This window comes from Pelecanus crispus, chromosome 15 (assembly GCF_030463565.1).
Source record: "Pelecanus crispus isolate bPelCri1 chromosome 15, bPelCri1.pri, whole genome shotgun sequence".
NCBI classification, from domain to species: Eukaryota; Metazoa; Chordata; class Aves; order Pelecaniformes; family Pelecanidae; genus Pelecanus; species Pelecanus crispus.
The window spans coordinates 4,858,504-4,871,999 of NC_134657.1; positions in this window are offsets into that span (position 1 = coordinate 4,858,504).

Here is a 13,496-nt window from a genome sequence, read left to right on the forward strand (position 1 = left end):
GGTCTTCCTCCACTGATAATTCTTCTCAGTGCCGTCCACGGCCTTTGTGCTTTCTTCTCCGCCTTCACTCTCACCAAGCCCTTTCTTCTGCAGAGAAAAGGAGGACCCAGGAGCCTTCAGTGGGCCAGGAGCCCTGCTTGTTCCAAGCTGCAGAGGCTTCCCTCTGCGCAGCGGTTTTCCCATGACGTAGTCCCAACGGGCTGGGAAGAACCTGAGCTGCAGGACAAGCCTGTCTGTGAGCGGCTGGGCCCATTCTGCTCCGGGGTCTCGGAGTGTTCATGGGCTTAGTTCCCTCCTTGCCTGCTGCCTCAGCCCTTGCCTCAGCACGTCTCTTGGTTTCCTCACATTGAGGAGGGCCCTGGGCTCCTGTCTTCCCCTCGTGGCCCACGGGGCCGAGGCGGCCCAGGCGGGAGGTTCGATGTCCGCGTGCCTGAATCAGCTGGCCCACGTCCCATCTGCACCAGGGGCCCCGCAGCGCCGCAGTGTTCGTCTGTGCTCTGCTCTTAGAGCTGGTGCTTGCCCTCGCCTGCCAGGGACTCCTCTTTGGATGACCAAGGTCATAAACCTCCCCACCCAGCTGGAGGCATCGGCCTCTCCTCCTGAAGGGCCTGATCCTATCTCGAGCTCTTTGCTGACTGTCCTGGCACAGCTGAAAGCACCTCACTTGCACCACACTCTGCACTGGCTCCTCTGTCCCCTTCCTCACGCAGCAAAAGGGTGGCCTTCTCCCGCTCGGCTTGGAAACTCTTTCCCCAGCTGTTTTCGAGTCCTGCAACCCGCTGAGCTCCTGCCAGACATTTGCACGAGGTAACAAGTGCTGGATATATTTGTTGTTCTGAGGGTTGGGGCTTTTTCTGTTGTTGTTTTCCCCGAGAGCTGTTTCCTTTGCTGTTGTGTGGCAGTGTAGGCAGCTGTCCCTTTCAATAAGGAGCGTCGGCTCCAAAGTGCCGCCCCGTCCTCGGGCTGGTTTCACCCTCCCTTGCCCCCCCAGCCCATTCCCTGTGGTGAGTGCGCCCACGCCACTGGGGCGTGCGGGCAGGCGTGCACGAGCTTTGGCTTGCTGTGTGAGCGCACCTGCAGCGCGTGCACACACACGCAGGCGCTGGCGGGGGGTACCGGCACCGCCGTGCATGCTCCCCTTGGCACCAGCTGAGCTGTGGGTGTGCGTGCCACTGCGCTTACCGTCCGTCCACCTGTCCGTCCTCTCCCGTCCGTCATGTCTGTGTGCACACATGCTCGTGTGCCTGCACGCTCTGCACGAGGCACTCACCCTGCACGTCTAGCAGCAGCTCTTCAGCATGCAGGAATCTGTACAAACTTTTTTTTTAAAAGGGAAAATGACAGCTGTTTGCTTCCCCCCCAAAAAAAAAAGGCAAATGAAACACAAATTAAACCCCCAACATACCCTGTGTGCGTACACCAAACTTTCTGTCATCTGTAGAATATACCCAAGCTCATCCCCAAATGCTGGAGGTCTGAGCCAGTTGGAGTGCAGGAGGGAGAAAAACCATGGTTTCCAAGGACTGATTAGATGGCATGCCAAGTGTATTAAATTTTGCAGACATTTTAACAGCAATATGCTAGATAGTTGGGTGTCCCCTGAGGCTGCTGGATTTTTTATATCCTTCACAGAAGGTCAAAGCCCTCTTCTGCCTGCCCCCTCCCTCTCTCTCGGCTCGCTCTCTCTCTTTTTCATTCCGTGTCCCTTTCTCTCTCTGTCACCATCCCTCTTTCCCTTTCCCTCTCTCTCCTTTTTTTGGTGCACTTTCTCCTTCTCTTTCGCTCTGTGTGTGTAAAATAAAAGATCAGTCATTTGTGAGTTCCCCGGTGAGTGGAAACTCTTGCACTCCTGTGGTCTTCTCGCACAGAGATGGCTATGCTGGGGCTTTCCCCTCTCTTTTCTGCACTTTGTTTTGGGGAAAATATGTTTTCCTCCCTTCACTCCCCAAACATCAGTGCTCTCCCTCCTTTTTTATTTTTGTAGCAAAAAAAAAAAGGCAGGAAAAGAATCCATCTGGCATATGAATAATTGAAATGGCTCAACTCTGTTCCTGTTGCTGTTGTTTGCTCTCAGTTCTTCCTCCCCCGCCCCAACCATAGCATCCCCCTGGGGTATGGGAGTCGGAGGTAAGGATGTATTGATTCGTTCCAGGGAGGAGGTATGGGGGGGTCAGCACGCAGCTCGTACCATTCCTCCAGAGTTTTGTCCTGAGGACAGCGTGTGGTTTGAGGGGCGTGGGGGGTGTGAGTGAATGTTGCTCTTCCCGGTGTCCGTGTGAGGCCTCTCCGGTGCCGTTTTGCCCGGCTGGCCCGGGAGCCATTCCCAGGCGACTCGCGGCATTTGCCCCGTGGTGCCGCCGGCCTCTCTCGCAGGCTCGGGCTGCTTTGCAGGTGTCTGCCGGCACAGGCAGCTCATCCCTGCTCCGGGAGGCAGAACGTGCCCCTCGTAAGTGGTGACAGGTTTTGCTCTCCCCACAGCATCTTCCTCTCTGCTGGCTCGCTCCCGTGCCTCGGAGACTTCCCGTCCGATCTCGGCTCCGTGGCAGAGCTGTGCAGGATGGGGGCCGGCTGTGCCGGCCCTCCCCGCAGCGTTCTGCAGCTCTTTCCAGCTGCTCTGCAGAGCCAGCGCAGTCCCCTTGCTTGGTGCAGGGGATCCCAGCGCCGATCCCGCTCCCACAGCACCACGACGGAGCTGCTGACGGCGTAGCGTAAGGCTGCGCTTGCCTCGCGCCGTGCTCCCCGTTGGGTGGGCGCTGTGAGCGAGCTTACGGGTTAAGCTTTTCAGTACATGTGTAGCAGTCTAAAAAAAATACCTCCCTCCTTCCGACTTAGTCCAGGTTCTCCAGTGCGTGCACGGGTTCTCTGGCTTGGCCCCAAAACGCCGATCCTGCTGCCTTTTCAGTTTCAAAGTGCCTGAGCCAGCCAAGATACCCGTGCGCCTGGCATCCAGAGCGCAGCTTTTGCTGTCTCTTTAAAACCATTTAGAGTAAAAACAAAGAACTTTAGCGCATTAATTCTGGATGAAGATGGGTCTCCAGATGACAGCCTGATCCATATTCTTCCCCACAAGGCAACTTCCATTTTCCTTCTCCCTATTGCCTCCCGCCCAGTCTCTCCGTCCCCTCTCTGTCCATCTATCTGTCATTTGCTCCACTCTTTAGAAATGAAAAGCTGACGTAAGGTGTTGAACCTTTAAATATACACATTGAGCGCCTTTTTTCTGTAGTTAGGAGGCTGCCTCTGATGGGTTGTATGTTTTGAAGAAGGTATTTGCTGTGTGTATTTGTGATTACACTTGGCAGGCGTTTGGTGTGCGTGGTGTGTTTTTGGGGGATGTTTGTGTATTGTTGGGGAGGAGTTTATATTTAGGCTCTGTTTTTTGTGGTTTGGGTAGGTAATGTATGTATGGGTGAGATGTGTGTGTTTATCAAGCTGTTTGTGTGTGTTTTTATTCTGTCTTGGTGTTTGTTGTGTGGGCATATGCCTATATAGCGCGTATGTATGTAGATTTGTGTATGTTTTTCCTTGTGTGGGGCCAGTGTAGGAGTTTGGGCTTGAGTCATAAGGATTTTGTGTGTGTTTTAGGATACATACTCTGTGTATTACGTATGAGTTTTGTATGTAGTGTTTGTGATGTTTATTTGGAGGAATGGGCTTTGGTGAGTCTTGAGTGTGTTTGGAATGTGTTTTTCATGAATGTGCATTTACAAAATTACAAGAACTGCACTGAAGAGATGTTAGAAAAGTGATCGAGGAAGAGAGCTTGCTGGAAAATTCAGAGGTGCAAGTGTCTTGTTAATAACATTACTGGAGTGGTAGGTGTTCAAGGCCAGGAAAATTCCTACAAACTGAGAGAGAATTTATTTTTCTTTTTGTTTTTTTGAATCTTTATTTTAAAAATCCAGCAAAAAGGAGAAGCAGCAAAAATATTTCAGATGGCATTCAAATCAGGTTCATTTATATATATGTAGATACATAGGTCTTTTTATATAAAGACTCCTACACATGATATAAAAGTTGCATGTAAAATCTTTGGTAACCCAGCACTTGGTACAAATAATTAGATATTTATATCTAATAAAACTGGTTTGATGGGGAAATCACTCTCTTCTGTGCAGATTTCCATTTGAAGACAAGTTTCGGTGCTTGTGTTTGTTTTTTCTGACAGCAAAACCTGGGGTTTGGCACCGACAAAACATACTCCCTGTAAATATCTAAATATCTGTTCTCTGCCATAAACACTCAGAGATGTGCCCAATCATGTCAGAGGAGCCTATTTATCCACTTTGTGCTTTCGTGTTACTTACAGTGCACTTTGTGGAGAGGGGAAGCACGCAGCCAGCTGTAAGCGACCAGGACAATCGCTGTCCCTGGGACAAAGCAGCCGCGTCCGTCCTGCAGGCCGTGTGTCGTACGGGCTAGGCGGAGGCTCTAGGGCACACCCGCGCTCGATCCAGGAGCCCCTTGCAGAGGGCAGGCGGAGGCCCCGCAACACGCAGCGAGCGCCGAAGATGGGCAGAGACCTTGAGATGCGCCGGCGGGCTGGCACCCCGGCACGTGCTGCGTCCGGCGTCTCTGCGTCCAGCCTTGCGCAAGGCGGACCGTCAGCCGCTTTGCTGTAGCTCCTGGAGGGCGACAGGTCCCCGGTTAGCTTGTCGCTGTCCAGGTTAGATAAAGAAAGGCGTTTTACTTGGGCTGCCAGGTGCGTTGCCGCCTTGGCGCGGCAGCGGAAGGGGATGGCAAGTGCTGTTTGGCAGCAGGGTTCCTGTCGGTGCAGCAGCTGCCCGGCTGGCGCAGCGAGAGCTGGAGCGGACGGGTTGATTTTCCCTGGTCTCATCCAGGAAGAACCGTGTCATGCAGCCAGTTGCTTGTTCTGTCTATCGATCATTGTTAACACAGTTTTCACTTGAAAATGCGCTGCTCCGGGCGGTTCGAAGGACGTTCAGCAAGGAGCTGAAGGGTAGGGGCTCCCACTCGGTGCGGGGTTGGGATTCTCATCCTTGCCCAAGCTGTGTAAATCCCTGAGTAACAGTACCATTATCCTGGGGGGGAGGCTTTGATCTTGATTTACTCTAGTGTTGCTGCAAAAAGAGTCTGGCCCAATGCCTTGTGGAGGAGGTAAAATTACCACAGATAAAACCCAGTCAGCAGAGTGGAGTCTGGCTGCTTTTGTTCTCCAAACAGGCCTTGTGGCACGAGTTGTGCAAAGCTGGGGGAAGGGGCCGTGCAGCAGGTACGGCTGGGTGAAGAGCAATTTCCTGCTTGTCAATTAAAATACGTGTATAAATATCTTTAAAGTTGCTTTGGGTTAAATGGAGGCAACCGTTTAGATTTTGCACAATTTCGAACCTTAGATTTTGAAATAAAATGAAACGGCGGTTGTAGGTGAGAAGTTGGTAAGCGCAGAAACTTCATTTAGGAAACAGCCAAATGAAATGCTTGAAGAAAAACGGCATTTCTTTCTGTAAATGAACAACTATGTAGAATTACTTTGGATTTGTGAAAAGTTTGACCTTTACTTCATTCACCTTTTTCATCTCAAAAAGTTTTGGTAAAAAACACGATTCTGCTTGAGTGGAAAGATTTGTATTTAAAATATTTAAAAAAAGATGAGTCATAGTTTATTTTCCTATAGACTTTCACAGCATTGCTAACATAATCTAGCATTGCATCTGTTGGGTTTTGGAGGTTTTTGTTCATTTAACTAAGATAAGTGTATTTTGAACGGGCTGGGAAGACTAGCGCTGGGATTGGAGACGTCTCAGGGAACGGGAGGCCTGGAGATCCCATGGCAATAGCGTCAGCTTTTAGTACCATTACAGCCCCCCCATGTACCAGGCTTTAATTACAGCTCCCGCAGCCCCCGGTCAGGATGCGTCCCTCCCGTAGAGTCAGGATGATGTGTGCGTCGCTCCCTGGTGCTTTTCCACACCTGCCCCTCGGAAAAGTGAGTGTAACCTAGCACGCGATAACATCTTTATGGATGTGACGGGCTCCGTTCCACGCCGGGTTTATACCGTTGGAGGTGTGGGGGAGAGTGTGAGTGAGAACAGGGTAGCTGTACCATCAGTTTTAATAGCTCCTTTTAAAAAATAGAAGAAATTAATTCACAGTCCTCCCAGAAGAAGAACAAGATCTTAGTAATTGGCACCTGGAAATGTCAGTCAGATTTCCCCTCCTTGTCTCCAGCACTTTGACGGTGTGTTTTGCTGCTGGATGTGACTTTAACAAAAAGTTAAAAAAATTAAAAAATAAATAAAATAAATTTAAAAAAGCCCTTACTTCATGCATATGGAGTTTTTTGGGGGAAAAAAAAAAGGTATTTTAATGCTTTCTATTAAATTGGGACTAAAAGTGGTGTCTTAATTTGCATTCATTAGCATATTTGCATATAGATCACTGAAATGGTGGAAGAGGAGAAGAGCCTATAAATGAAAATTCTTTTAAAGGCGCAGGCATCCTTTTATTTATTTTCAGTCTCTCTCTCCTTTGCAAACCTCCGCTTGACCACTAGCTGAATGGTGTTTGCTGCGTGGAGCGGGATGCAGCCGGGAAGGAAGGCTGTACCGGGCAGAGGTGTCTGGGGTTCATGGTGGCCAAGTTCATGTTTGGGTGCCCGTGGCCAGCTCCAAGCGTCCAGGACAGGCTGCGGGGAGGAAGCTGCGGTCCCTGCGTGGCAGCAGTAGGGCAGGCGCCAGCACCCGGGGAGCTACGGGTCTCTGTTGCCAAACGTTCCGCTTTTATCTCCCCATCTGCCAGGGGCCTCCCGCTTGAGGAGAGCAGAGTGTGCGGTTGGGGATTTTGGAGAGTGAAGGGTTGGCCACACAGGTCCAGTGGGTTTTTGAAGAGGTTGTGTGGCTCCTTACTCAGACAGAAAAGATGCACCTGCGATTCAGACCTGTCCCCTGGAAATCTGTCACTTGGGCTTTAATTTCTTTGCTCTGCTCTCACATACCTTCCCATTTATTCTCTTCTGCAAAAAGATCTCTTTTCCCGTCCTAAAACAGGGGGGAAAGCATTTATAATTTTCCCCAGGCTTGGCACTGATTTGCTTGTAGTCAGTTATAATAGGAACAGTTATTCTTTTTTAATAAATTTCCCCACTGTATTTCCCTGTGATGCGAGGTGCCGTACAACTACATTCTTTCACACGTTCTTGTCTTACGTGATGTGTCTGGCTATTATAAAAAGTAGTTTGAGTGGTTCCCAAGTGTTTGTTCCAGGCTGCAGATGTTTGTAAGTTACCCTGTAGGTGGACCAGCTAATTTGAGATAAAGACTGTAGTGAAGATAGAGAAATCAATAATGAGAAACACTCCTTCCTATAGAGTTGAAAACTGGGGTGGAAGGGGGGACTAGAAATGTTCAGTGGGGTGTGACATGCCCAAGGGGTGTAACAGGTCAGAAAAAGAGCTCTTGCTCTTCCCAAGGCAAAGATAAATGGGGACAGGTTGGATGTTCAAGTCAAATTTCCAAGCATCGAGGAGAAATTAAGGCAGAGAGAAGACAGTCCACCGAGATAAAAATGGAAATTCAGGGCACAGTTAACACTGACCCAAGCTGTTCTTAGCAGCTGCGGTTTGATCCTGGCTACAAAGCCCACTTAATAAGATTGTTGGCCATGTCGCAGGAGGTAATTTGGCTGGGCAGAAGTGTGCCAGGGCGCCGTGTTTGGCTCAGAGGGCTCCGGGGCAGAGCTCTCCTCCGTGGCGAGAGCCCCCCCGGGAGCTGGCCAGGCGTGCTCCCCCTCTCCCCCTCCCACGTACCCACCCGTATCACGTGCAGCAGAGTGAAGATGATGGAGTTAGACTGGGGTGGAGAGACAGCCAACGGACCGAGGGTGTTTGGTCCGTCCTGTTGCCCAGTGCTGGCATTCAAGCCTTGGCTTTGGCTTAGTTGTGTTTGGGGAAGGGAAGGGGAAGGCGGCGTGAGAGGAGACAGGAGTGTCCGTGGCCCAGGTGGGCTCTCTCTGTCCCCACCGCGGCTCCCAGACAGGAGTGTCCGTGACCCAGGTGGGCTCTCTCTGTCCCCACCGCGGCTCCCAGACAGGAGTGTCCGTGGCCCAGGTGGGCTCTCTCTGTCCCCACCGCGGCTCCCAGACAGGAGTGTCCGTGACCCAGGTGGGCTCTCTCTGTCCCCACCGCTGCTCCCATCGCCTCTCACCAGGACCCTTGGGCACGGAAGAACCCATGCAGCTGTTGGAAGGAACGGGACACCGAGAGCGCTCTGAGGTGTCCTTTAGGCTCGAGGCGGTTTTGCTTGTGCTGGGCAGCCCCAGCATCCCAGCGCTTGTGGCTCGGGAAGCCTATTGACATGGAAAGGGGAGGGCGAGCGGGGAGAGGCTCCCCGCAACGGGGCAGGCGCCTGTTGGCCGCGGGTGCGGTTCCCCGGCCCACGTGGAGGTGAATGGGATCGGTGCGGGGAGGGCTGGGGGACGGGGGAGCCGGCGCTCCACCGCTAATGAAAATCGGAAACCGATTGAACAGCACAAGGTGCCCAGGCAGCAGGTTGTGGAAATGAGGAAGGGAAGGGGGGGGGGTTGGGGGGGCTAATGGAAGCTTCTGCGAAACGGATGTCGTATTGATTGCTGTGTGTCTATATTTATATATTATCAAGTATATAAACTTCAGCAGATGTATGGCGCATAGATAAATAAAATGCATGCTGAAAAATTAATGAAATGTACATGCAAATCCACCACCATCGATCACGCCGGCTGCCAGGACCAGAGGGCTTTTTACTTTTAGGCTTTTTCCTTCCTTTCTTTCATATGCTCTCCCTCCTTCGCCTCTAAAAAAAAAAGAAAAAAAAAACCAAACCCCAAATTCCCCCACTTGAGAAATTCCTCAGCCTGGGCCCAGATGAAGCGTGGCAGGATTTTGTGAGAATCTCAGTATTTCTACTGAGTGCTGCCGGTGCTGCCGGCGAGTTGTGTGGGCAGGAGGCAAGCCGGCACAGCAGCAGAGGTGACTAGCTGGTAACCAAGAGGGTACCTGGGAGGTGGCGGAGCGGCGTTTTACTGTGAGCAGCCGCTCTGTGTGAGGGGAAAGGAGTCTGGGCAGATGCAGGCTAAGTAAAAAACATTTTTAAAGTGGGAGGGAACTGTTATTTTAGGGAAGTCCCCGAAGAGCCTTACGCCTCCAGTCACTCCTCTGGCTGCGGCTGGCGGGAGGGTTGTTACAGGCATAGGTAGCGGGACTGGGATGGGAAGACAAACCTGCAGCGTAAGGTTTCGGGCTGAGAGTAGCCTCTGGGACATTTGTCACTGAGTTCTGCAAGAGTGGCACAGCGAGAAGGGTTGCTGGATGCTTTTTATTTAGGGATAGTAGATGTCTGAGGAGTTAAACATGGGAATCTCCCTTTGTGCTGGAGACGGCAGCGAGTCCTGCAGGGCTGTGGGAGGCCTTGTTGGCGCACGGAGCTGGGAGGACAGCTCACCCGGCTCCTTCCGACGTTAATCCCTGTCTGTCTGTGCTGCAGGTATGTCCCGTCTGCCCTTTGTAGGCTTTCTCCTGAGGTTTTCCTCACTCTGCTCGGAGAGGCAGGAAGCAGAGGACTATGGTTGGAGGGCTTGGCTCCTGTGTGTCCTTTCCCGACAGATATGTCCCCCCGTTCCTGGAGTGGACACTTACCACGTCCCCCCTCCTCCCCAGCGCCGTGCTGCAGCTGGCAGGGGCTGGCTGGGCACAGCACCAGGGCCCTGTGCAGAGCTGCATGGTGCCCATCGTCACCCAGCCTGGAAACAGAAGCCAGGGCCTGAGAGGAGAGCGGTGGCTGGCTCTTTAACATCATCCCCTGCCTGGGGCAGGGTGGGCTGGCAGCCAGACTGCAAAATCGTTTTACATCCCCGCAGTGGAGTGAGTGGTTCAGGCTGTGACCATCTTCCGTGAGCCCCCGGGAAGCCGAGAGGAGACCGGCCTCAGGAGGAGCGGCTGGAGCTCCTGCAAGCACCCAGCTCCCAGGGGCTGCTGGGCTGCGCGGGGCAGGCAGGAGCCGGGTATTTTTAGACTGTCTTTCTGTAGTTGTTGTTAGCTGTGTCCCATTGTGAGTGGCAATGCTCTGCACTCGCCGAGGGTCACCAGAAGTTTAATAGAGCAACCACACAGCTCCTTGGTGGTGCAGCTGGTGACCCGCTCCCAGCTTTACTGCAGACTCTCCCTGTGCACATCCCGTTGCCCCAGCGCAGAGCTGCTGCTTCCTGCCGGTGCCAGAGTCCCAGCCGGCAGGGCACGGGGCTGGTATCTGGCCGTGAGCGGGGCTTTGCTCCGCACGTATTTGGCAAGGTGCTGTTTTGAGACGTCTGGACTGCAGCTGGGCACTAATGCCCTCCATTTACCTGCTGTTGTTTCTTAGAAGTGTTGCATGCTTTTTCTTGTTCCCTTCAGCCTCTGATTTCAGCAGTCGGTTTGACCTGCTTTTCGGGGTGTGCTCCAAACAGAAACTGCAGCTGAGAGCCCGCCAGAGATCACCTTCCTCTCCCTGTCCTGTGTCAGGTCAGTCTGTGCCACTCCTCCAGCCAGAGACTCTGCCAAGAATGAATTTCCTCAGTTTGGCAGACCACAGTTCATGCTGTTGCTGTGAACCAGGCAAGAAATTAGGGGTTAGGGATGTGGTCGAGCCTGGACAGCTGCAGTGTGACTCCAGAGGTGTAAGATGTCATGCGGTGACCTGCACCAAGGCAGCTGAGCTGGCCTCGAGGCTGCTTTACTGGGCACAAGCAGTCCTAGTGGGAGCCGGCCCCCCGTTTTGTCCCATGAAGAGGCCAGGGAGGTGCTGAGGGCAGGCAGCCCACGCGCTGCTCAGCTCGGCTTCTCCCGGTTCAGAGCCGCGGTGCTGGGGCGGGACGGGAGCTGCAGCGCCTCGCAGCACGTGGGCCTGGCTCCTCTCCCTGCTTCCTCCAAAAGCCGCGAGGGGAAACTGAGGGAGAGTTCAGATGACAATTAAAAAGCCAAAGAAAACGCCACAGAAGATGAGCAGCAAGGCAGTGCGTTTTTTTCTTTGACACTTTTTCATTCCCCCCCTACTCCATCTTCCTCCCGGTGTTTCCAGGAGACTCTCTCGTCGGCTCAGAAAGCTGCGTAGGCCCATGGCGGCTCAACCTTTCCCTCTCCCCGAGCCCCGGTCTAATCAACCCCTATAATTTATGCAGAAAATATGATTTATATTTAATTTCACCACACTTGCATTGTTAATTTGAGATGTAATTAACCCGTCGCTATGACAACTAATTTCGTGATGCCGTAAATTACCGCCGTCTTTTCATCAAAATTCAGTTACTTTGGCTCCTGTGTGCAATGTACTGATGCAATTAGGTTGCTAAGGGCAACCCAAAAGTGTTCAATTTCTTTTGTGTATCTGCAGTGGGGTAGAAGCTCTGGTGTGTTATCCCAAAGTCCTGTTTTCTTTGGTAAAGAGCAGGGCAGACGAGTCCGTGGAGGAATGTGCGTGAGGGAGACGGAGCGGAAGAGTGTCCTGTGCTGGGGTTTCCCTGCGCGAGCCTCTCCACCTCTCAGTGTATTTATTTCTCTAATTGTTTTAAAAGAGCCGGGCTCCTGGTCGCGCATGACCCTGTTTGTCTTAAGCCAGCGCTCGCTGTCTTCTCCCTTCCTCTCTGCCAAGCTTTCCTCCTTGATGGTTTGGGGAGAAACTAGGCAATGAGGGAAGGCTTTCACTGCTGCTTTCATCCTAAACACCAGCAACGCGCCTCAGTCCTTCCCTAAGAGTTTGTGTCCCTCTGAATTTGTGTGTGTGCGCAGAGAGAACTTGTTTATATAGATCTCCCCCCCCTTCTTTATTTAAAACAAAAACCCTCTGTGTTGCTTTTGTCACGTTAATTCCCATTTTGCCAACACCAGGGGCCCAGGCAGACGAGTTACCAAGGAACACAAAATTTTAATTAGTGTATTTTAATCATTCAGGCTTTCCGAGCTAATCCACATACCCTAGAGAATTCCCGAGATGCAGCACTGCTCTGCTTTACCATTTATTGTTGAGTCTATTATAATTACTGTTAGCAGGTGGGGACTGGGAGATGTTTATTATGAGTTTTTCATCTTTAGTATAATTACCGAAAAAAACAAAATAAAAAGATGTCGGTGCATTTTGTTTTCCTAGAGGTTTTTTTTGGGGGGGAGGTATTTTTCCTGTTCCTTGCAGGCAGGTGCGCACCAATTAGTGCATTTTTCTCTTTTTTTATTTATTTTGTTGATCACTGACTCACCTTTACTTTTTCAGGATGGAAGCTAGAAGCCAGTGGCTCCTGGATGGAGTGAGTTTCCCTAATTTAAGGCAGGAGATTAAGCTGGGACAGAACTAGACACGCTCAGGATCCCAGCCGCTGTGGGTGGGTAGAGTGTGCTAGGGAGGGACGTCTCCGTTTGGGGCGAGTTTGTTTGTGTTTTGCTGTCTTGCTGCTGTTTCTTAAGTGGTAGAGTTTCATCAGCATGAATGATAGGAGTCATGGGCAGGTAGGAAACAGTGTGCACAACTGCCAGTGCTATCTGTGCAAAAGTGTAGGTGTGCACCTTTGAATGTGTTTCTACAAGGATGCAATCGTGATTGCATGGGTATTAAGAACCCTTCAGAGTGGTGTGGTGAGGTACTAAATCTTTGGTGCACAGGGAGTGTTTGGTGTAGAGGAGGAAGGAGGGTGATTCCCTGAGCTCTGAAGTATGATACTTTCATCAGGTGAGCCTTTTATTCATCCTGGCCACCTCAGTAAAAACTGCTACTGCCTTTTGAAGCCAAACTTTTCTGTGTGATCCTTGTACAAGATTCTGGCCTCTTGTTTTGCAGCTGTAGCTTGTAGCAGGGTGGGGAGTGCCTGCCTGTCCTCCAAGAGCAGCTCCTAGGCAGGCAGGTACCTTCTCCAAGTACAAACGCCTGGGAGAGGAGCGAGGGGGGATGCACAGGCTGCAGGCGGTACTGTTCCATTCTTCTCTGTAACGGCCTGATAAAAGTTGGGAAAGGTGAGTCAGTCTGAGAGCATTAGTTCCCTATTATATGCCATGACATTAGCTAAGATTTTTAATTTTATAATCTGTGGAGTTCTCCAGGTTTCATCTCAGTTTGGGGTTCCAACAGACTCTCATATCCCTAAGCAAAACCCCTTCAGAGAGGCTGAGTATCAGCTGCGTCCATCTCTGCCTGTGACTTCTGCCTCGTGCGATGTCCGCTCCTGTAGCGTTTGAGGAATAAGCTTGTTTTAGACCATCCAAACGCTAACAGGGCACCCCCGCCTCTGTACTGCTGGCTCCGCAGGTTGAATACCGGGCTGTGATAGCTTAATTGAGAGCTCAGATGGAGTTTACAGCTCTGTGTGTATTTAAACCTCTCTTTATCCATATCCAAGTCTGCAGTTAGGAATCCCCAAGCCAAATTTCCCATGTTCACGGGCTTCTCTGGGAAAATGCCATGCTGATTTAGGACAGCTCTGGTCGGGGACACCCCAGAGCCGTACATTCACTGCTTCTCCCCACCTCGTGGCTGAATCAGAGA